Raw genomic sequence first — 23,948 nt, forward strand, 5'->3', positions numbered from 1 at the left:
TTTTATTTTTTTTTGTTAAACAGTGGGTGGCATGAAGAAGCAAGTGGTACACTGGAAAACTTCTTGAATCCAGAAGCTGGCCAGCAGTTCCAAATCAGCTATTGTTATCAATCTCCTCTGAAAAACAACTTATCAAACAGTTCACAGCTATCAGATGTTAAAAATCTCAGAAGTTCATAGGAAAAGTGCTAAAGGAATCAGCTCTCCCCTCCCCATTCCCCTCCTCCTGCTTTCACTGCTCCCATCCTCATGCCAGCATTTCAAATGACAGCAAAGTCCAGGAGACATCAGTCCTGTCGGACTCAATTTGTGTCTGTGCAAGCGTATCAGAGCCAACTGCTACATAATGACTCCGTGTGATCACAGAGATGGAGACCTATGAATGCTCACTCAGGGAAGAAGTGATTTGGCTTTTCCTCCTACTCAGCTGAAGTGCATAAGAAGACCAAATTTTTTCAAATGAACCTTCAAATGTTACTCCTGGACTTGCAACAGCCATAGGATCTAGCACTCTAGAAACGAATGCAGCTATAAACATACACATTTATAGTTAAATGGGTTGTGCCCAAAGGAGATCAGAGGTGTGAAGATAAAAGGTATTCTAAATGTTCATTCTAGCTAATCTCCATTCCTTATCTTGTTTATTACACAGCAACATTGCCAAAAGGGAAATGCTGGCTGCCTATCAGTAAGGTGGAATTTAAATTTAGGTACAAAAATTGGAAACGGATTCTTAAGAAAATAATTAAATCAAAAATACAGAGGATAAAATAATATTATAAGTAGTTTCCATTAATCTATAGTAAGGGTTGCTAAGTACTCTGAAAAAAAAAAAAAAAAGAGCAAGGAGGTTCAGTGATATTAAAAGTACCATGTTTTACCTTACTTACATCACACATATTCAGCATTTGTCCAATAGCCTCAGCAGAAGGCAACCCTTTGATTTTTATATGTTTTGCTCCTTCTTTCTTGAGACAGAGTCTCACTCTCTGTCAAGCAGGCTGGAGTGCAGTGGCACAATCTCAGCTCACTGCTACCTCCGCCTCCTCAGTTCAAGCGATTCTCCTGCCTCAGCCTCCTGAGTAGCTGGGATTACAGGCGTGCGCCACCACGCCTGGCTAATTTGTCTTTTTTTTAGTAGAGGCAGGGTTTCACCATGTTGGTCAGGCTGATCTTGAACTCCTGACCTCGTGATCCGCTCGCCTTGGCCTCCCAACGTGCTGGGATTATAGATGTGAGCCACTGCACCCGGCTCTCTGTCTTTCATCAGCAGGGACATGCAGATAGAACTCAACCATGCATATGAATCTAAAATACAATTTCAAAAAATTCATAACTCTCTGGTTTCTTATTTCTCATACCACAAAGATCTTATGAAACAATAATTTTGCTAATTTCCAATTAACTGAATATTTGCTTTCGTATATATGTACACGGGTGGTTGCAGAAACTAACAGTTCAGACGGCAATACGATGCATGTAATATAATTTGAAATGGAACAACAAAGAGCGCACTTGCCTAAAAGCCTTAACAAATCACGGTTTCAAGCGATCACATAAGCTGACATCTATCCAACTCTTTTCCTTCAACTTACCATTGTAACGCTTTTCTCTAATAAGTATATTCATATTCAAACCAATACGAATGTTGAAGGATTTGTACTATTTTTTTCAGCGTTCTATACTGTTGATATTTGTTTCCAAATACTGTATTAAAATTTTCTTTAAAAAAAGACAAACTAGGGCCTAGAGTCCCTTAGAAAATGGCAGATTATAGGCTTTGTATGGGAAATGTAGAAAATTAGTCAACATCTTGCCATACCAGAAGCTTAAGAAGTTTTCAGAACTACTAGGCTATATTAAAAAAAAAAAAATCCAAGATGATGAGATGCCTATCAGCTAAATGTAGGGAAATCTGAGTGACAAAAAGAATCGTAACTGCAAAGAACTACAACAAATCATAATCTATGAGTTCATAATTGTAAAAATTTCACTGGTTACTCTAGGAGAATGTTAGAGAACCAAGTGGTTACTCTGAAAACGGGAACAGAAAAGTGAAGAATTAAGCATTAAAAAAAAACAAACAAAAAAAAACACCACTGCTGTCACTTAAAACTAGGTATCATTGTTTATCTCTGAACATTTTTCATTTTTCTATCATAACAAACCCATCCTCTCAAGTCTAGACATCTCAGAAGCAATATCATAATGATATTTAACCTGAACATACATGCATAAAAGATACGCACTAAGTTGGGGGATGGTATGGGAAGGAGTATATGTCCCCAAATTACTTCTTTTTATCTACCTCCCAAACCAGGCCTCTGTAAATCAACTGAATGTGGCTTCTAATTATTTAGGAGAAGGATCCATTTATACAAACGATGTGCTGGTAGGACTCTCCCATTTGTAAAACAGACAAAAGCAGGGATGCTCTGGCTGAAGCTTGAAGGAGGGGAGGGGCCTGGAGCCTACAGCAAACCTGGCAGAGGCTTCAGGGGGCACCCCAGGAATTCCCTAGGCCCTCAGTGTCCAGCTACACAACACAAGTACATGAAACGAGAAGAGAAGCCAAAAGCAAACTTTCAACATTTCACTGACTTGTGGATTTTCCAAGACAAGGGAACCATCCAAATATTTTAACGTGGTATAAAACAAGAATCTTCCAGTACTGATGGATATAACTTTCTGCAGGATAGAAATGCTTTTTATCTGCATTGACTAATAATTGACCACTTTAAACGTAGCTAGTGTGACTGAGGAAGTAAAGTTTTTAATCTTATTAAAGTTCAGTTTAAATTTAAACAGCCACATGTGGCTAGTGGCTACCCTATTGGACAGCACAGACTACAACTACACATTTACAGCACTGAACAGAAAGTCAGTGTTTTTTTGGAGGTGTAGACTGAAACAATGAGGTGAGAATTCTGAGTTCTTGTCGTCCTTGGCTTCCCAATAATCACACACTAAAGATTCACTGTGTTATGTGAGGATACCCATTTAACCTTTGGATCACTCACTAACTGATATGGTTTGGCTGTGTCCCCACCCAAATCTCATCTCAAATTCTCATGTGTTATGGGAGGGACCCAGTGGGAGATAAATGAATCACAGGGGCAGGGCTTTCCTGTGCTGTTCTCATGATAGTGAGTAAGTCTCATGAGATCTGATGATTACGTAAGGGGGAGTTTCCGGGCACAAGCTCTTTTCTCTTGTCTGCTGCCTTGTGAGATATGACTTTCCCCTTCCACCATGATTGTGAGGCATTCCCAGCCATGTGGAACTGTAAGTCCGTTAAACCTTTTTTTCTTTCCAGTGTCTCAGGTATGTCTTTATCAGCAGTGTGAAAGCAGACTAATGCACTAACCTATCCATGTCCCTTATCCTGCCAAATAAAAAAAAGATTGCATTTTTTTAATTACTTCATAGAATGTAAAGGGAAGATCAGTCTATGACCGTACTACCCTGAACACGCCCAATCTCATCTGATCAAGAATGCAAAGGGAAGATCAATAAGTGGTTGAGTATATAACTGGAAAATATCCAAGTAGAAATAGTGTTAATGAATGTTCCTTTAATATTAAAGGAAAAATTATGTTAAAGATGGGGTTCCATACTTTATTGTATTTCTCACTACTTCTGGAAGCAAAGAACTGCCACATTCTATAGAAATAAAGGACAAGCAACTTCTAAACATCCTCATGAAATCATTTGTATAGTTGTATAGTTTTTATAAAATGGCCACATTCGATTAATATTAGCGAGGGATATGGGAAACACATTCTTAAATATATGCAGGGTGCCAAAAACCTCAAGGTCAATTATGGAAAATATTACTGAGAAAAGGGGCCATTGAACAAGGTTATTGAATTTAATAAAACTATGAAAAACAACCACAAACCAGACACTTCTGAATAAAACAGTCAAACCTAAAAATATAAGAAATTATTTATATGAAACTTGTAACACCTCAAAATTATACTCCACATAATTGGCACATCAAATCAAAAACTCCAAATTTTTCTGTTTTGCCCTAAACATGTTTTTATGACAATCAGGAAAAAAACAAGAGGTAGTCTAAGAGCTATTACATATAAATACAAAGTGACAATTCAATCATCTCATTTTTGGCTTAGGCTATGACTTAATATGAGGACCCCAGGTGACTATAAGCACACAAAGATTCTTTGAAGAAATCAACTGAATTTTAAGAATACCCACAGAGTAAAACAATTCCTATCAATATAGACACTTAAAAGATCCCTTATATGCCTAACTCTAATAGACAGAGAAAAAAAAGTCAATAGCTATTATTCTGAGCTTTCTATAGTTTATGATTCACTTTCCAAATTATTATTGATGTATCTCTGTAAGATTTCAAGTGGCTTTACATTGGAAGCACATATAAATATTGGTTAATTTCAAGGATGGCAAAATGGCATTATTAACTTTGATTGTTTCCTTCTCCTTTGGGAAGAAAAAAATGAGGTATGCCATGAGAAATGAACAGATAGAAAGGAAAAAAAACCTCATCTCCCTTTGTATCTATTTTTTCCCCTACAAATAGAACTATAATTCTGATTTGAAAAGAAGGACAGCTTTAGAAAAAGAATCTAAAATTTCTTTCAGTTATTACTGCATGTCATAGCTTCTATCTAGTTTTATGTGATGCCAGTAGAAACTGGCAATGAAATGGTTAAAATACAAGCCTATTCAACATGCTATTGGAACTCTAATATTTGTTCCTTTCATCCAAAAAGACACTGTAAAAGTGAGAAACTGATCTTTCTCACAAAGTGTAGATAGATATGCAACCCAGCCCCTTTCCACTCAAACAGAACATGGATTCTATTATTTTAATCTCAGGCATTTCTTTTTTCTTTTTTTTTTTTTGAGATGAAGTCTCATTCTGTTGCCCAAGCTGGAGTGCAGTGGTGTGATCTTGGTTCACTGCAACCTCCACTTCCCGGGTTTAAGCGATTCTCCTGCCTCAGCCTCCTGAGTAGCTGGGACTACAGGCACACGTCACCACGCTGAGCTAATTGTTGTATTTTTAGTAGAAACAGGGTTTCACTATATTGGCCACGCTGGTCTTGAACTCCTGACATCGTGAGTGGCCCATCTCAGCCTCCCAAAGTGCTGGGATTACAGGCGTGAGCCACTGCGCCTGACCGGGCATTTCTTTTTTTATGTTAAATAATTTATTAGGATATTTGGTTCAACCAATCAAAAGAAATAATTAATATGACCTTGATTAAGAGGTTTAGACGAGACGTTTTCATGCTAGGAGTATCATCTAAGCCTAATTTATCATGAAGTGATTATGCACCTGTTCCAAAATTTCATATTTCCTATATTTCACTTTTAATAACCTATATACATCAAGCTCTAAAGACATTAGTTATGACCAATAAACTAATACATAAGTCTAGCCTTAAAATTTCCTCGATGACAGACTGCACACATTACAATAGTATCTTATCCTAACAGTAATGTATAATTTATTGTTTTATTTTAAATTGACATATAAAACTGTATATATTTATTATGCACAACATGATGCTTTAAAGTATATATAGTACACATTGTGGAATGACTAAATTTAGCTAATTGACATATGCATTACCTCATATAGTTTATTTTTATAATGAGAACATTTTACATGATCTGTCTTGGCATTTTTCAAGAATACATGGATATGAAACTATCATTTCTATATCAATATAACTGATTTTGTCATTATCTTAAAAATCAAAACAGGGTTTTTTAATGAATGCAAAATATTTTTGTTTAAAATATATTTATCTTTTTAAATGTTATAGGTAATAGGTTTTATTTATTGTTATATCTATTTTATTTGTTTTAGCCCTATCAATACATAGCATGGAAAAGTCTGGCAACACATATTTTACTTCTTTACTATGAAAAGCAATTTTAAAAATTCACTTTGAGGAGAATTTACCACTCTCTAAAGGGAATAATCTACATTGATCTCTTTTCCTTAAGATTATTTTAAGAATAAAGTGAAGGATCTTTTAATTGTTTTTTAAATAGTTCATTATGATAGCTGAAAGAAAACTAATTTAGCTCTTCGCAGGTGTAATACTTATCGGTAGCTCCATCCTCAGGGTGATCAAACCTCTGGGCCAGCTGCAAAGGTGACTTTGCCCTCTCCCCCAGGGAATGCCTAGAGACAATTTTTGTTGTCACAGCACAAGGAGGGTGACCCATGGCACCTAAGTGTAGAGGTCAGGGATGCTGCCAAATACCCTGTAACACACAGAACAGCTACCTGCCCCCCAACAAAAAAATTATCCTGTGCAGAATGTCAGCAGTGCCGAGGGTGGGAAACCCTGTCCTAGGACAGCTCACTGGCATGGAGGAAAAATTCCAAATTAAAAAAAGGGGGAGTGGGGACTTTTAAGACATATCTAATACATTGCTTTCTAAACCCACCAATTTTAGGTGTTTCCAGTACAGTTTTCATACATAAACTCAAAACAGATTTGAATTTCTGGGCATGGGAATATGGATGACACCCAAATTTCCCTTTTTGTCCTAAGAACCAAAGTTGGCTTGCCTTAAAAGTTTAGTTCACAGGCTTAGGCAGCATAAATATTGTCACCAATTAAAAGAATGAAGCTGTTAAATGGAACAGACATTGCACTGATGTCTGTCAGTGAATAGATATGGTTCCCATGTCTCATGATGGGAGCTTAGCTCTTCTCTAAGGGAACAGTCTGAGGAAAGAAATATTCAGTTTCAAGGACTGTTTTCTCATATCACTGCTAGCAATAGAGATCAATAGTGGAATGGTGAAAGACTGTCACAAATGGCTAAGGAAAGTGGAATTAAAGAATATTCTCTTGATACATCTCTCACTTTATACACAAATCGACTGAAGATGAATCAAAGAGTTACATCTGTGACCTGAAACCGTAACAATTCTAGAAGACAACATCAGAAAAACCCTTCTAGACATTGGCTTAGGCAAAGACTCCATGACCAAGAATCCAACAGCAAATGCAACAAAAACAAAGATTAAATAGATAGGACTTAATTAAACTAAAAATGCTTCTGTGCAGCAAAAAATAATAATAATAATAATATCAGCAGAGTTAACAGACAACCCACAGAGCGAGAGAAAATCTTCACAATCCATACATCGACACAGGACTAATATCCAGAATCTACAAAGAACTCAAACTCAAATCAGCAAGAAAAAAAATCACATCCAAAAGTGGGCTAAGGATATGAACAGACAATTCTCAAAAAAAGATACACAAATGGCCAACAAGCATATGGAAAAATGCTCAGAAAATACTCACTGATCACTAATGATCAGAGAAATGCAAATCAAAACCACAATGCAATACCACTTCGGTCCTGCAAGAATGGTCATAATCAAGAAAATAAAAAAAAAAAATAGATGTTGGTGTAGATGTGGTGAAAAGGGAACACTTCTACACTGTTGGCAAGAATGTAAACTAGTAAAACCGCTATGGAAAACGGTGTGGAGATTCCTTAAAGAACTAAAAGCAGATCTATCATTTGATCCAGCAATCCCACTAGTAGGTATCTACCTAGAAGAAAAGAAGTCATTACCCGAAAAGATACTTGTACATGCATGTATACAGCAGCAGAATTTGCAACTGCAAAAATATGGAACCAGCCCAAATGCCCGTCAATCAACGAGTGGATAAAGAAAATGTGGTACATTTATACCATGGAATACGACTAAGCCACAAAAAGGAATGAAATAATGGCATTTGCAGCAACCTAGATGGAATTGGAGACTATTATTCTAAGTGAAGTAACTCAGGAATGGAAAATCAAACATTGCATGTTCTCCCTCATAGGCAGGAGCTAAGCTATGAGGATGCAAAGGCGTAAGAATGATACAATGGACTTTGGGGATTCAAGGGAAAGGCTGGCAGCAGGGTGAGGGATAAAAGATTACACATTGGGTGCAGTGTACACTGCTTGGGCGATGGGTGCACCAAAATCTCAGAAATCACCACTAAAGAACTTATTCACATAACCAAATACCACCTGTTCTTCAAAAACCTATTGAAATAAAAAATAAATTTTAAAAGCAGAACATCCTCTTTGTAATCCCAATGTTGTCCTCATGACTATTCCCATATCTGTCTAAGATACTATTAACAATTTACATAGTAGAGGAAATAGGTTGTGTGGGGAAACTAAATAAATGACTATCAAACCAAAGAGAAACATAAAATCTAAAGAAAGGTAGAGAGGACAAATATCAACCATATATATCCAAAATACACTCTTCACCTCTCGCACCCTGTACATATATTTCATTCAGTTATATTGCACTCATCTTTACTGTTAGTGCCCTCTTCACATCTACTCCCTCCTTCAATGAAACCATAGATTGATAAAAAACAGAAGAAAAAAAATAACATCATTTTGGGCAACCCTCTCATTTAACAGACAATGCACGAAGTACAAGGACATAATGGAATTAATAACCTCAAAATGCACAAGTGAGTAGTCTCAGGGGAGGGCTTAGAACCAGTTTTCTTTCTTCTATAGCATGGTATCTACTTTTACTATCTCTGACTTACTGAAACAGAAATAGATAGCTGAGGCGATGTCATGATTAATTCTAAAGTGATCGACATAAAGAAAAAGTCTCTCCTTTAATTAGCAAAGAGACAATATTACAACGGCATAAATGAAAGGGGAAGGCAACCTTAAAGGCCGGGGTATAGGAAGGCAGGATGAAGGAATCTCACTGAATGAAGGTATTTGGCAGTCATTGTCCCAGACCAACAAATAATTCACAAATGAAAGTTTATCCTATGAGTCAAAAATTTTCTAAAGAGTCAATCTTTAACTTGGTACCTGTTATTATGTACCTGTGTATCTTAGAGTAAAAGTTTATAGATGTGCATGGAAGGAAAAATGATTAACCAGTAATAGATTTTCTAAATTCTCATGTTTGTAATTGAACAAATAACATGCAGACACATGTTTATACCACCTTAAGGCATATCTATTTTGCATATTACCATCAAGTTCTATTTTATGGAGTTTCTCTCTCTGTCTCTCTCTCTCTCTCTGTCTCTCTGTCTCTGTCTCTCTCTTTTAGATAGGGTCTTGTTCTGTCGCCCAGGTTGGAGTGCAGTGGCACAATCACAGGTCACTGCAGCCTCGAAATCCTGGGCTCAAGCTATCCTACTGCATCTGCCCCCAGAGTATCTGGGACTACTGGTGAGTGCCACCACACTTGGTTTTTCATTTTTTATTGGGAAGGGGTCTTGCTATGTTGCCCAGACTGGTCTTGAACTCCTGAACTCAAACAATCCTCCCACATTGGCCTCCTAAGGTGTTGGAATTAGAGGCATGAGCCACCATGCCCAACTGATTTTTTTTTTCTGTAAAATTTAAATGTTAGCAAGGATATATGTTGAGTAATTGTGACCAGGTGGGAATGGGTTAGATTCTGAATTCACAAGTTATACAGTCTAGTTATCTCAGTGGAGAGACAACAGCCTGAGTGCACTTTATTATAAAATTGCTGAGGTAAACATGGCCATATTGAAAGAAGAAATGAAGATACACAATGGTTATTTTTCAAAAGAAGTTGGCATTATAAAGTGATTTGATAATAAAGTACGAAAATTTCCTGCAGCAATAAAAGCACTATGCATTTCCCATACCAAGATGTATCAGAGTGGCAGTGAAAAAAATATTTTTCCTATACTCTCTCTTTTAGAAAATATATTTGATACCTCCGGAAAAAGACTTTTTAAAGTACTGTCATTTTCTTTGTACTTCTATAAAATACTGAAACAAAATACACAATATGGATATCAAAAAAGGAGTTTAAAGTCATTAAAAGCCTACTAGCAAACTAGATGTAGTAACTTTCTCAACACCAAACTTTCTAGAAACCAATTGTAATCTTAAATGAACAGCCCACTAAACTAAAAGATAATGTTGAACAAAAACATCAATCAAACTTCTCTGCTGGGCCAGGCACGGTGCCTCATGCCTGTAATCCCAGTGCTTTCAGAGGCTGAGACAGGAGGATCACTTGAGGTCAAGAGTTCAAGACCAGCCTGGGCAACATAATAAGACCCCATCTCTAAAAACAAACAAAATTTCTCTGCTGGATGTGGGTCTCACATAGGTCTTTTGAAACCCAGATATTTATATTTCAAAGTAGAGGAGTAGTCATTCTAAAATGAGTAAGAATAGGTTCAGGAAGCAAGCCAGGAGTGTGGCTGGCACAGATGTGCAAGGATGGGTGGAAGAGAAGTGCAGGGAATGCCTAATTGTTATCTGGTGCGGGATCAAGCCCCAAATTAAAATGCCATCTTTTTAAGAACTTCTCTATCTTTTGTGGTCTACCTAACGATGTTTCCATCACAAACTAAATATAGACTGACCCTTTCCTTTACTATATTTCCTTCAATACTTTTAAATCATAGGTTTAATCATGAATATTTATATTACGTTGTTTAAAAAACTGAACAGCCACACATTAGAAAATGTGCTTACTTCACTAATAGCCCTCACTCAGGCACTAGAATTAGGAAAAGGAAAAAGGGTAAATATATACACAGGCTCTAAGTATGCTTACCTAGTCCTCCATGCCCATACAACAATATGGAAAAAAGGGAATTCCTAACTTCCGAGGGAACACCTTTCAAACATCAGGAAGCCATTGGGAGATTACTACTGGCTGTACAGAAACCTAAAGAGGTGGCAGTCTTACACTGCCGGGGTCACCAGAAAAAAAAGGAAAGAGAAATAAAAAGGAACCGCCAAGCAGATATTAAAGCCAAAAGAGCCGCAAGGCAGGACCCTCCATTAGAAATGCTTATAGAAGCACACCTAGTACGGGGTAATCCCCTCCAGGAAACAAGCTCCAGTACTCAGAAGAAGAAATAGAATGAAGGACCTCACGAGGACATGCTGTCCTCCCCTCAGGATGGCTAGACACCGAAGAAGGAAAAATACTTTTGCCTGCAGCTAACCAATGGAAATCACTTAAAACCCTTCACCCAACCTTTCACTCAGGCATTGATAGCACCCATCAGATGGCCAAATCATTATTTACTGGACCAGGCCTTTTCAAAACTATCAAGCAGATAGTCAGGGCCTGTGAAGTGTGCCAAAGAAGTAATCCCCTGCACTGCAGGCCATACATTTCAATCCCTGTATCTTTAACCTCCTTGTTAAGTTTGTCTCTTCCAAAATCGAAGCTGTAAAACTATAAATGGCTCTTCAAATGGAGCCCCAGATGCAGTCTATGACTAAGATCTACCGCAGACCCCTGGACCGGCCTCCTAGCCCATGCTCCGATGTTAATGACATGGAAGGCACCCCTCCCGAGGAAATCTCAACTGCACAACAACTACTACGCCCCAATTCATCAGGAAGCAGTTAGAGCGGTTGTCAGCCAACCTCCCCAACAGCACTTGGGTTTTCCTATTGAGAGGGGGGACTGAGAGACAGGACTAGCTGGATTTCCTAGGCCAAATAAGAAACCCTAAGCCTAGCTGGGAGGTGACCGCATCCAGCTTTAAACACGGGGCTTGCAACTTAGCTCACACCCAACCAATGAGAGAGCTCACTAAAATGCTAATTAGGCAAAAACAGGAGGTAAAGAAATAGCCAATCATCTATTGCCTGCGAGCACAGCAGGAGGGACAAGGATCAGGATATAAACCCAGGCATTCGAGCCGGCAACGGCAACCCCCTTTGGGTCCCCTCCCTTTGTATGGGAGCTCTGTTTTCACTCTATTTCACTCTATTAAATCTTGCAACTGCAAAAAAAAAAAAAAAAAAAAAAAAAAAAAAAAGAAAAGAAAATGTGCTTACTTCTTCCCGTAATTGTCACTAGGGTCAAAACTATTCATTGCATAAATCTTCATCATTGGCCGGGCACAGTGGCTCATGCATGTAATCCCAACATTTTGAAAGGCCAAGGCAGACAGATCACCTGAGGTCAGGAGTTCAAGACCAGCCTGACCAACATAGAGAAATCCCATCTCTACTAAAAATACAAGATTAGCCGGGCATGGTGGCACACACCTGTAATCCCAGCTACTCAGGAGGCTGAGGTGGGAGAATCGCTTGAACCCAGGAGGTGGGGTTGTGGTAAGCCAAGATTGCGCCATTGCACTCCAGCCTGGGCAATAAGAGCAAAACTCCATCACAAAAAAAAAAAAAATTCATCATTTTCTAACTTGTACTTTAGATTGGTCCATGCATTCCATCACACAAATTTAGTGCTTATTTCAACACACATGTGAAAACATGTATTTATATATTATACACATTTACTATGCTACTAACGAACTAAATACATTTTTGAACACAAAATCAGAAATTTTAAAAATAAGAAAAAAAAGTAGAAGTTCTATAATTCTTTTCCTAGGCCATATAAATAATTAGGGGCCCACTGCCCTAGATATAGTTGGGATTTTTTGCTTTTTGTTCTTTGTTTTGAGACGGAGTCTCGCTCTGTCGCCCAGGCTGGAGTGTAGTGGCGCCATCTCAGCTCCCAGTAACCTCCGCCTCCTGGGTTCAAGTGATTCTCGATTCTCATGTCTCATCTCCCTGAGCAGCTGGGATTACAGGCAAGTACCACCATGCCCAGCTAATTTTTGTATTTTTAGTAGAGACGGGGTTTCACCACGTTGGCCAGGCTGGTCTCAAACTCCTGGCCTCAAACGATCCACCCACCTTGGCCTCCCAAAGTGCTGGGATTACAGACGTAAGCCACCATGCCCAGGTGAAGTTTGGATTTTTTTAAACCTGTATTTTAAGTGACCATAGACAAAAATGAGATATTTTACTAGTCTGTCCACCAATCTCTATGTGACACCTGATGTCAACAAGACATATTATAACACATAGAGAAGACATTGTTGTTTGGGATTTTCAGACAATGTCCTCATTTTATCATTGTAAACCATCTACATTAAACTAGAATAACTTTATACATGAACAGTGTTATATTTCTGAATACCAGGCAAGGTGATAGGGACAAGAGACTTATAATAAATGTACAAGACAGCAAGGTCCGGCCGGGCGCGGTGGCTTACGCCTGCAATCACAAGTCACTTTGGGAGGTTAAGGAGGGGGATCATCTGAGGTCAGGAGTTCGAGACCAGCCTGGCCAACATGGTGAAACCCCATCTCTCCTAAAAATACAAAAAATGAGCCAGCTGTGGTGGTGGTCGCCTGTAGTCCCAGCTCCTCGGGAAGCTGAGGCAGGAGAACTGCTGGAACCCAGAGGCGGAGGTTGCAGTGAGCCAAGATCACGCCACAGCACTCCAGCCTGGGCAACAGGGTGAGACTCTGTCTCAAAAAAAAAAAAAAAAAAAAAAAAAAAGACAGCAAGTTCCCTGATACTGATACATTCTGGTGCTAAGAGACAGAAAAATACAAGTAATTTTTTGAGACAGAGTGTCATTCTGTCTTCCAGGCTGGAGTGCCTTGGCAGAATCTCGGCTCACTGCCACCTCTGTCTCCCAGGTTCAAGCGATTCTTCTGCCTCAGCCTCCCAAGTAGCTGGGAATACAGGCGCAGGCCACCACGCCCAGCTAATTTTTGTATTTTTAGTAGAGACGGGGTTTCACCATGTTGGCCAGGCTGGTCTCAAACTCCTGACCTCAAGTAATCCACCCACCTCGGCCACCGAAAGTGCTGGGATTACAGGCATGAGCCACCATGCCCGGCCAAGTAAGTTTTTTTTTTTTTTTTTAAGGTACCTGGTAAGTGCTCGAAAGAAAATTCAGCAAGTTAACAGGGGTAGAGAAATAACTGGTATGTGGGAAAGGAAAGGGGAGACTTTAGAATAGGGTGACAGGAAAGGACCCTAGAGAAGGGGGGGCATGTGAGCCTGAACCTGAATGACAAGAAGAAATGGAGAAAAGCTTCCCAAGTGAAGCGACAGACTGCCCAGGGCAGAGGCTGGGACACAGGAATGAGCTTGGTTGTGGCTGGAGCCCAGAGATTCCCAGCAGTGAATGATACCAGGCAGGCTGGGAAAACAAAGTGGGCCCAGGTTGCACAGGGCCTGTAAGCAACAGTGGAGAGAGTGGATTGCATCTGAAATGCAATGGAAGACACTGGAGGGCTTTATGCTATGGAGTGACATGGTCTGATTTATATTTAGATGACTTCTCCAGTGGCTGTGTGCCAACGGTCTAAAAAAATGCAGCCTCCCCCGACTGCCCTCCCTGTTCCCAAGTCTCTGTAGACACTTCCAATCCATTTATTTGGACATAGCCATTAAGCTCTATTGTGAAGTCTTTTGACCCTTTATAAAAGCATCACCAGTTTCACTTTTCAGTGATCCTATGGCAGTCTCCTCTTCCCAATTCAGAAAACAATCAGAAATAATGTGTCGCTTTTTAATGTTTTCAGTTGCCCTTCTCTGTTCCTACACAGCAACCTGCCCTAGAAAATCAAATGATTTTTTTTTCTCCCATTTCTCTCCCATAGAGCAGTTTAACACACTTTAGAATTTTTACTTAAAAAGTAAAGTACCTGACATTAGTTCTCATTTGCGTTCCTGAAAAACGCAAATGGAAAAAAATCTGCTTTCATGTACAAAGAAACGGTCAGCATTACGGATCTCTATGGCCACACTTTTCAGTCTGTGATTCCGGAAAGGCTTTCTACACTCACTTTAAAAAAAAAAAATGTATATATATATATATATATTTAAGTTTCTGAAGTTTTGTACATCAAAGCCTTTTTTGTTTGAACATTTTAAACTCTGTAATGTTAGCAGTGATACTAATACCTAATAGTACACTGGAATTCAGGCTATTAAAAAACAGGGCCTTTCCAATAATTCAAACATTCTTTCTTTCAGGATTTAGAAGCCAAGGCCTGCTGTGAGTCAATTGCTGGCTATCTTCCCAAATTAGCTTTTCAGTCTTAGTTATCGTTCACATTTCAACCCTTAGTCTTCACTCCAGGATTTCCTCCATTATTGAGGCAAGGCTTTTAACACCCCAACATGAAGTCATTTAACTCCTTAGTTTTTCTTATAAGTTACCTAAATAGATTTGAGACTACCAGTATTTAACCTTCTGTCTTAAAAATGCATTATAAAATGAGACAGTTTGTTATATGGAGGGTGTAGAACCTGACACACACAATAAAGCCACCTTATTCTGATTCTCAAGTAGAAGAGTCTATTCCCTTCCTGGGTTGACCTTTCTACATGCCTTGGCCAAAAGAATGGGACAGAAGCAATGTTGTGTGCTTCTGACCGTGAGCCTCAAGAAACCCAAGAAACATCAGGAAGAAGCTCTGCATGGTCCCTTCCACTTGCTGACCTGGGGTCCCCTGCCACCACTGTCAGAGATGTGTGAACCAGAGCAACTTTATCTTGAAAAGGGGCTGGGTAAAATGAGGCTGAGACCTACTGGGCTGCATTCCCAGACAGTTAGTGCATTCTAAGTCACAGGATGAGATAGGAGGTCCACACAAGATACAGGTCATAAAGATCTTGCTGATAAGGCAGCTTGCAGTAAAGAAGCCTGCTAAAACCCACCAAAACCAAGATGGCCATGAGAGTGACCTCTGGTCGTCCTCACTGCTACACTTACAACAGTGCCATGGCAGTTTACGGATGCCATGGCAACATCAGGAAGTTACCCTACATGGTCTAAAAAGGGGAGGCATGAATAACCCACTCTTTGTTTAGCATATCATCAAGAAATAACCATAAAAATGGGCAACCAGCAGCCCTCAGGGCTGCTCTATGGAGTTAGCCATTCTTTCATTCCTTTACTTTCTTAATAAACTTGCTTTCACTTTACTCTATGGACTCGCCCTCAATTCTTTCTTGTGTGAGACTCAAGACCCCTCTCTTGGGGTCTGGATCGGGACCCCTTTCCTGTAACACCACCACCCACGGAAACGAGCCCAGACTAGCCTGGTGGAGGATGAAAGACCATGGGGAGCAGAGATGAACTAGCTAACTGACCCACTGTAGACCAATCATTCCCCAAAAGACCTGACAGCTGGCTGCAGACTCAAGAGTAAGTCCAATCATGATCAGCTGAGCCGGGCCACCAACAGCAGAAACACCAAGTTGAGCCCAGCTCAAACTGCTGATCCAGAGAATTGAGATAATTAAATGGGTGTTGGGTTAAGCTACTAAGTTTGGGGATGGTTTGGTATACATCAAAAGCTGACAACACAAAAGTGTTCAATATTTTCCTCATGCACTATAAAACAAAGATAAATAAGTGTATGTTTTCTTCAGTACATTTCCCCTACTTTAAATAGTCAGGTAGGCAACTTGGCTTCTTATGGTTACATCTAAATTAATTTGGTCTTCTAGCAGCAACCAACTAATAAAATCACTAGCTTTGAGATCTTTAAAGTAGGGTACATTATTCTGTGATTTAGAATATCGGAACTTATTTGTGCCTCTTGGCCCCTTTTTCCAATTATAAATATTTTCTGCAACACAGCTCAGGGACAGCAAAATTGTCCTAAAATGTCCTTAACCACTGGCTAAAACCACGAAGCATGATGTTCCTTTCTGGTGATATAATTGAAGTGACGTATGTATCTGAGATTTCAACTGATTTCACCAAGTACACTGACAGGTAGTAGTTAGCATAATTTTAGAGGCTGTTTTCCTTAAGCAGGTTCTGCCAGGGGATATATCCCACAATTCAAGTAGGGTTGATACTTTAAAAGCAGGAAAGTTTTCACTCAAGCTTTTTAAAGGAATGATATTTTGAACAGTCTGTCTGTGCTTCTCTGGCCAGTTTCTAACAGCATGCTGTATATGCCTCTCCTTAAATAGGAGCTAGTCAACTTGACTAGTTACTAGAATGTGTGAAAAAGTGAGGAGACATGATAACTATTGAAATAAATAAATGAATTTTACAAGGCTGCTAAATACAAGATCAATATAAGAAACCAACTATATTCAGAATAATTAGGTATTTCTTAAATGTGCTATTTATAGCAGCATCAAAAATATAAAACACTAAAGAAATAAATAAATGTAACGAAAGTTCACAAGATTTCTATGCAGAAAATTAGATAGCATTATCAATAAATTAAAGAAGACTTAAATAAATGGATGATTATAGTATGTTCACAGCTTAAAAGACTCATTATTGTAGGCCGGGCATGGTGGCTCACGCCTGTAATCCCAGCACTTTAGGAGGCTGAGGAGGGTGGATCACCTGAGGTCAGGAGTTCAAGACCAGCCAAGCCAATATGCAGAAACCTGGTCTCTAATAAAAATACAAAAATTAGCCTGGCATGGTGGCACATGCCTGTAATCCCAGCTAGTCAGGAGGCTGAGGCAGGAGAATCACTTGAAATCGGGAGGCAGAGGGTGCAGTGAGCTGAGATCACACCACTACACTCCAGCCTGGGTGACAGAGCGAGATTCCATCACAAAAAAAGACTCATTCTTATAACGATGTCAATCTTTCCCAAGTTTATCTATGAATTCACTGTAATCCCAATATAAATTTCAGCATACTATTCTTGTGAAATAGAAAAACTAATTTTATAATTTATAAGAAAATGCAAAAACACAAGAATAGCCAAGACGATCTTATAGAAAAACAAATGTTAAAGAATTTATACTACCAGTTACCAAGACTTATTATAAAACCACAGAAATTAAGATGGTGAACTGTTAGCTCAAGGACAAGCAAACTAGTGGAACAGAAAAAGAAGTCTAGAAACAGATCCACCCATATGTACTCTCAGATGATTTATACACAGCTGTGTCCCTGTATTGCAATGGAAAAAGTATAATCTTTTCAATCAGTGGTGATGGGTTAAATGGGTATCTGTACGAAGAAAAACATACACTGACCCTCTACCTCACACCATATATAAAATAACATATTAGAGACCTAGATGTGAAAGATAAATAATACATCTTATAGACAATGGCACTAAAGACTGTCTTTGTAGCCTTTCTCAAAGCATGTTTTGAAAATAAGGTAATGACAATAAAGATTGATAAATTTCAATTAATTAAAATTTAAAATGTCTGTTCATCCAAAGATGATATCAAGAAAGGGCAATCTACAGAGTGGAAAAGGATATTTGCCAGAAATATGTCCACAACAGCCCTGAAACTATCCATTTCTATTGTATTGTCTATCCTTTTGGGGAAATGGGGTGGAGATAAAAGCCTTAAACAGGCAATTCATAAAAGAGATAACCCAGATGGTCACTGAACATATGAAAAGGGACTGAACAATGTTAGCCACTAAAGAAATGCAAATTAATATCAAAATGAGAAACCACTCCACACTCACCAGAATAATTAAAATCAGAAACTCGACACCAGTGCATGTTGGGAAGGTTGCAGTGCAAATTAAAACTCATACACTGCTGGTTAGAGTGCCAACTGGTAAAAACTCCTTTGAAAAACTGTTTTGCTAAACGTATACCTACCATATCACCCAGCGGTTTCATTAGGTTATACTCAACAATAACTTAGATGTTATTATAAAAAAAAAAAAAAAAAGGCCAGGTGCAGTGGCTCACGCCTGTAATCCCAGCACTTTGGGAGGCCGAGGTGGGCGGATCACATGAGGTCAGGAGTTCAAGGCCAGCCTGGCCAACATGGTGAAACCCTGTCTCTACCAAAAATACAAAATTAGCCAAGCGTGGTGGTGCATGCCTGTCATCCCAGCTACTCAGGAGGCTGAGGCAGGAGAATCACTTGAACCTGGCAGGCAGAGGTTGCAGTGAGCCCAAGACACGCCATTGCACTCCAGCCTGGGCGACAAGAGTGAAACTCTGTCTCAAAAAAAAAAAAAAAAAAAAAAAAGCAGCAGCACAAATTAGAAATAACTTACATATTTATCCAAACTAGAGTGAATAAATAAATTGTGGCATATTCATAAAATCAAATACTTGTTTACAGCAATCAAAATTTAAAATTTCTGCTGAGAAAATATAGCTTTTCTAGAAACAGCTTATTAATGCATAGTTTGTCTTAGTTACCTTTTAATCATTTTGAAGAAACTAAATTGATCACTAAGAATAATAAAAGTCAGAGTTACACACAAAGTAGAACTGAACTCAAATTCTCTTGGAAACACATACAGAAGGGAGAATAGTAAATGACCAGCCCAAAGCACTGATAAAGACTGATTTCAGTAACTAGCCTGTAATAAATTTGCTTGTCTGAAAATACAGCAATATGTAATATTAGTAAAGCATGATAATATGTGTTAAGACCCAAATAAATGGTCTGAATGATATACATTAGTATGTGTGTAGAAGAGGAAAACATGATCTCAGACTTCTAGTTCACACTGGTGGAGGAAAAGGTAATGAAACTTGAAGAAAGAATCCAAATGGGTAGAGGGAGACAGTCAAAGAACCCGATTCTAGACCAACTTCAGCACTGACCTTCTTATATGCCTTGGCCAAATCACTCCCCTTCTCTGCCTCTAGTTTCCCTGATTACTCTGTTTTATAGCATTTGTTACCCTCAACATATTAATATTATATAATTGATTTGCTAGGTTTTGTTGCCATTGTCCCCATCCCCAGTAGACTGAAGTTCCACAAAGACAAAGATTTTTTTTTAATATTGTTAAACATGCAAGATTTGTGCGAAAGTACATATATGTAACATGCATGGAATAATCTTATTTTGCAAGATACATAAAAAACAATACAGCAAATCCATCTGCAATTTCTTCTAACTCACAGATCAATGCAGATGGTGGTATCCATGTTAAAGCTGTATCAGTTGGCTACAGTGTTTACTTTTTCTAGGAAACAATACTGGGCTATTTGAGAGTGGGTTTTATAAAGCTCCGGAATTCTAATGTTGTCAGGGAATTAAGGTCCAATCACCAAGCCTAGTCCATGCATAGGAATTTCCAAGGTACTTATATGGGCAAGTGAAAGGAGGTAAAAATCCTTAAAATAATAACCTAATTTCAGAAGCATGTATTTTCTTTCTTTAAATATTAACAGGGAAAAAATAACTTTTAAAAAAAATTTTAAGTAGTTAGAAATTGTTTAATGATAAAGCCAAAGAGTTGAAATATGGCTCCAAAGAATCTATAAACCAGGCCAGGCGCTGTGGCTCACACATGTAATCCCAGCACCTTTGGAGGCCGAGGTGGGCGGATCACTTGAGGTTAGGAGTTCAAGACCACCCTGGCCAATGTGGTGAAACCCTGTCTCTACTAAAAATACAAAATATTAATGGGGTATGGTGGTGGACACCTGTAATCCCAGCTACTCGGGAGGCTGAGGCAGGAGAATCACTTGAACCTGGGAGGCAGAGGTTGCAGTAAGCCAAGATTGTGCCAGTACACTCCAGCGTGGGCAACAGAGTGAGACTCCATCACAAAATAATAATAATCTATGAACGAATATTTATTGAATGTCAAATCTCTGTTTCTCAGATCACGCTAATACATGTTAGACACACAAAAAAAGGATAAAACAAGGACAATACCTCCAATAAATTTGCTTATCTGAAAATATAGGGAATGTGAACAATTAGAAAAGCATGATAACATGTGTTAACACCCAAATACATGGTTTGAATATGTAGAATTTTGACTTGAGTAAAAAGCGTATCAATAATCAGCATAAGATTTAGATGTTGATATGTTCAAAACATTATCAGAAACTAATAAATTGGCTATTTTACAAATACCGTATACCATACAGTTTGGGTATAAGAAGGAATTAAGAGGTGAGTAAAGCCAATTTGCAGGAGACCGTCAACACAGGCTGAGTATCCCAGGGAACAATGAATCTCAAACTATCAACAGGAAAAGTAGTGATAGAGTTGGAGTTAGAATTCTGCATATATATAAATTCTGCATATATATATATATATATATATATATATATATGTAAACACTGAATGTCTTAAAGGAAAAAGATTAGAACTATACTGATAGCAATGAGCTGTCATTTGGATATTGGTGAACTAGATAATAACAACTCATGATACTGCATTCCAAAAAACTCATTCAAATTAAACCATTGCCATCAAAATATAATCCTAATTTTGACCTGTATGGCATGAGACATTTCTGATTTCCTTGGGATCTGTATCTATATAAAACACACGACATTCATTTTATAATTTGAAATCTGGATCTCACAGAAGCAGACTGGTGGTTGGGCTGAATGGGTGTTACATTCTCCACTTTCTCATTATCTTATTTCAAGAAGGCTCTGGAGACAATTCCTGACATCTCCGTGCTTCAACTTCCATCTGTGTGAAATGAAATAATAGCTGCCTCCAGCCTACCACATCAAAATCAGTGAGCCACAAAAGCACATTAAAATCAGAGATGCAGGAAGGATTTTGAGGAAACAAGCTTCTGTCCATTATCATTAAAAACAAAACAAAATGTAGTCAGCCTTTCTCAACTGCGGTTCCACCAGATAATCATGCCCTACAGAATATAATTTGAGTGACTCCTCAATTCTCCTGAGATGGTACAAACGTAGTACCACTCTAGATGCATAGGAAAGAAGTTAATTCATTACATACAATAGATCCCTTAAGGCATTAGGGCTAAACTTTGTGAGTTCAGGATGGGAAAAACTGATACCTTATGTTATATGCAAATTAGGGTATGATATTCGATATCATTTTGTTTAAAAAAATAAAAAGCTATGAGTTTACAGACCTATAGATCCAAAGCCTCACCACATTCCAGAATAAAAATAAAACAGCCTAGAGAAATGCTAGAATGAAAGGCTCATAAATTTTGGGTTGTCACACAGAAGTAACAAAGAAGCAAGAAAAGACTGAGCACTCATACTTTACAGTTTACAAAATGTTTTTTTAAAAAGAATTTCTGACTTAATTGTCAATATTTATGGAGCTCATTTAAAATTCTATGCAATATGCTACAAAACAAACATCTCTTGTTTGAGAGGAGGAAAGAATGAGATATTAGAAAATAACCTTTCTTTGTTTTTTTCTTTTTTTTTTTTTTGAGATGGAGTCTCGCTCTGTCGCCCAGGCTAGAGTGCAGTGGCGCGATTACAGGCTTGTGACACCACACTTGGGTAATTTTTTGCATTTTTTAATAGAGACAGGGTTTCACCATGTTAGCCAGGATGGTCTCAATCTCCTGACCTTGTGATCCGCCTGCCTCAGCCTCCCAGAGTGCTAGGATTGTAGGCGTGAGCCACCGCGCCCGGCCTAACAGGGTCATTTTTTAAAGCTCACAAAGGTGTTCTTTGGTTTGGGGGTTTTTTTTTTAGAGAAACAGCATCTCACTGTCACCAGGCTGGAGTACAGTGACATGATCAAGGCTCACTGCAGCCTCAATCTCCTGAGGTCAAGCGATCCTCCTGCCTCTGCCTCCCAAGTAGCTAGGATGACAGACACGTACCACCTTACTTTTTTATTTTTTGGAGAGATAAGGTTTAACTTTTTTATTTTTCATAGAGATAGGGTTCTACTATGTTGATCAGGCTGATCTTGAACTCCTGGCCTCAAGTGATCCTCCTGCCTTGGCTTCCCAAAGTGCTCGGATTACAGGTGTGAGCCACTGTGCCTGGCCTAATGTTATTTAATTGTAATTTTGATCTCTATTATGTCTTGGAGGAGGCAACTACTATTTTAAAGCTTCTGTTCTCTGCCCTTGTCTGGTCTTCTGAATCCTGTGAGACCTGACAATACATTGACTTTACGTAATAATTTTTCAAATTTTTTACACTGTCAATCTTACTCTGTTCTGGCTCCCAGTATTTTAATCTGCTGTTGGCATTTTTTGTTCCTGTTAAATTTCTTTTTTTTTTGTCCTCATCAATCTTCTTTTTCTACTCATTTCACTATGTTTTCTTTTCACTCCATCCTGCTGCTCATGACTTTCTGCTCTTTCATCAAGACTATATCTTCTTACTTTCTGTTAAGGAAGTAAAACATTCACTTGAAATTCTCTCCTGGTCCTATAATAAATCCTATTGAGAAAAGTGGTTCTTCTCTTCTTCCGAGGTCTCCAGACAAGCATTCTTTCCCTTGTGCTGAAACATTATTTCATGGACTCGTGTTTGTTTGTAGGTTTTGATTTACTATCCTCTAACTGACAGGACCTATCCAGACACTGTTTGTTGAAAGATTCCATGACAAAGTTTGTCTGTGTCCCTTCTCCCCACTAATCAGGAGGAGATTATTGTAATCTCCTCAGATGTGGGACTCAGTGGTGCTTGTAGCTGGAATCTAAGGTAGCTGGGATTACAGGCGTGCGCCACAATGCCCAGCTAATTTTTGTGTTTTTGGTAGAGTCGGGGTTTCACCATGTTGGCCAGGCTGTTCTCAAACTCCTGACCTCAGCTAATCCACCCACTTCGGCCTCCACTGCGCCTGGCCAGCCTAACACCTTTCTAAAGGAGAAAGCTTAGTCAGAATTTTAAATACACACACACACACACACACACACACACACACACACACACACAATTTTATTTCAATCATCAGCTTTTTTCCTTATAGTATCTAAACAGATAAAAATAAGTGAGATCAATATTCATGTCTGGAGTTTTGTTTGGTTTCTTATTTTTATTTACTTACTTTTGCTGCTAATCTCTATTTTAAACAATTCTTTGTGATGAATTCACTATTCTAGTTAAAAATAACAGGTATGTTATTTCATTGCTGAGCTATTAATATCCCCACCTACTCATTTTCTATTTCCTCAAAATTTTTTTGAATGTTCGCATTACAAAATGTTGAAATGGAGAACTCAGTGTGCATTCTCTGTCTCCCTCGCTCGCTCTCTCTGTCTGTGTGTGTGTGTGGCGGTGGGGGGGATGTATGTATGTTTTATGGAGGTGCCTAGTCTGGCTAGCAGAGCTATCACTTTGATTCTTAATGGGAATGTATATCTCCCTTTGATGCTTCTGTGGGTCTGAAGAATGCAATGGCCTTTCTGGTGATTATCCTA

General features: G+C 38.6%; 1 protein-coding gene across 37 annotated transcripts in view; it reads right to left on the bottom strand.

Moving 5' to 3' along the window:
• Positions 1 to 23,948, bottom strand: part of PTPRD (protein tyrosine phosphatase receptor type D) — a 2,318,035-nt gene that overhangs the window by 428,331 nt on the left and 1,865,756 nt on the right. Inside the window, exons 1-2 of one of the 37 annotated variants that reach the window (XM_030812530.1) lie at positions 13,629 to 13,638; positions 8,053 to 8,057 (exon numbers count right to left, since the gene is read on the bottom strand). The exons of the other annotated variants lie outside the window; for them this stretch is intronic. The gene's annotated coding sequence lies outside the window, so the exon portion shown is untranslated. Of the gene's footprint in view, positions 1 to 8,052; positions 8,058 to 13,628; positions 13,639 to 23,948 lie in introns of those variants that run through there. 37 annotated transcript variants of the gene reach the window in all.

Source organism: Nomascus leucogenys, chromosome 1a, assembly GCF_006542625.1.
Source record: "Nomascus leucogenys isolate Asia chromosome 1a, Asia_NLE_v1, whole genome shotgun sequence".
NCBI lineage: Eukaryota > Metazoa > Chordata > Mammalia > Primates > Hylobatidae > Nomascus > Nomascus leucogenys.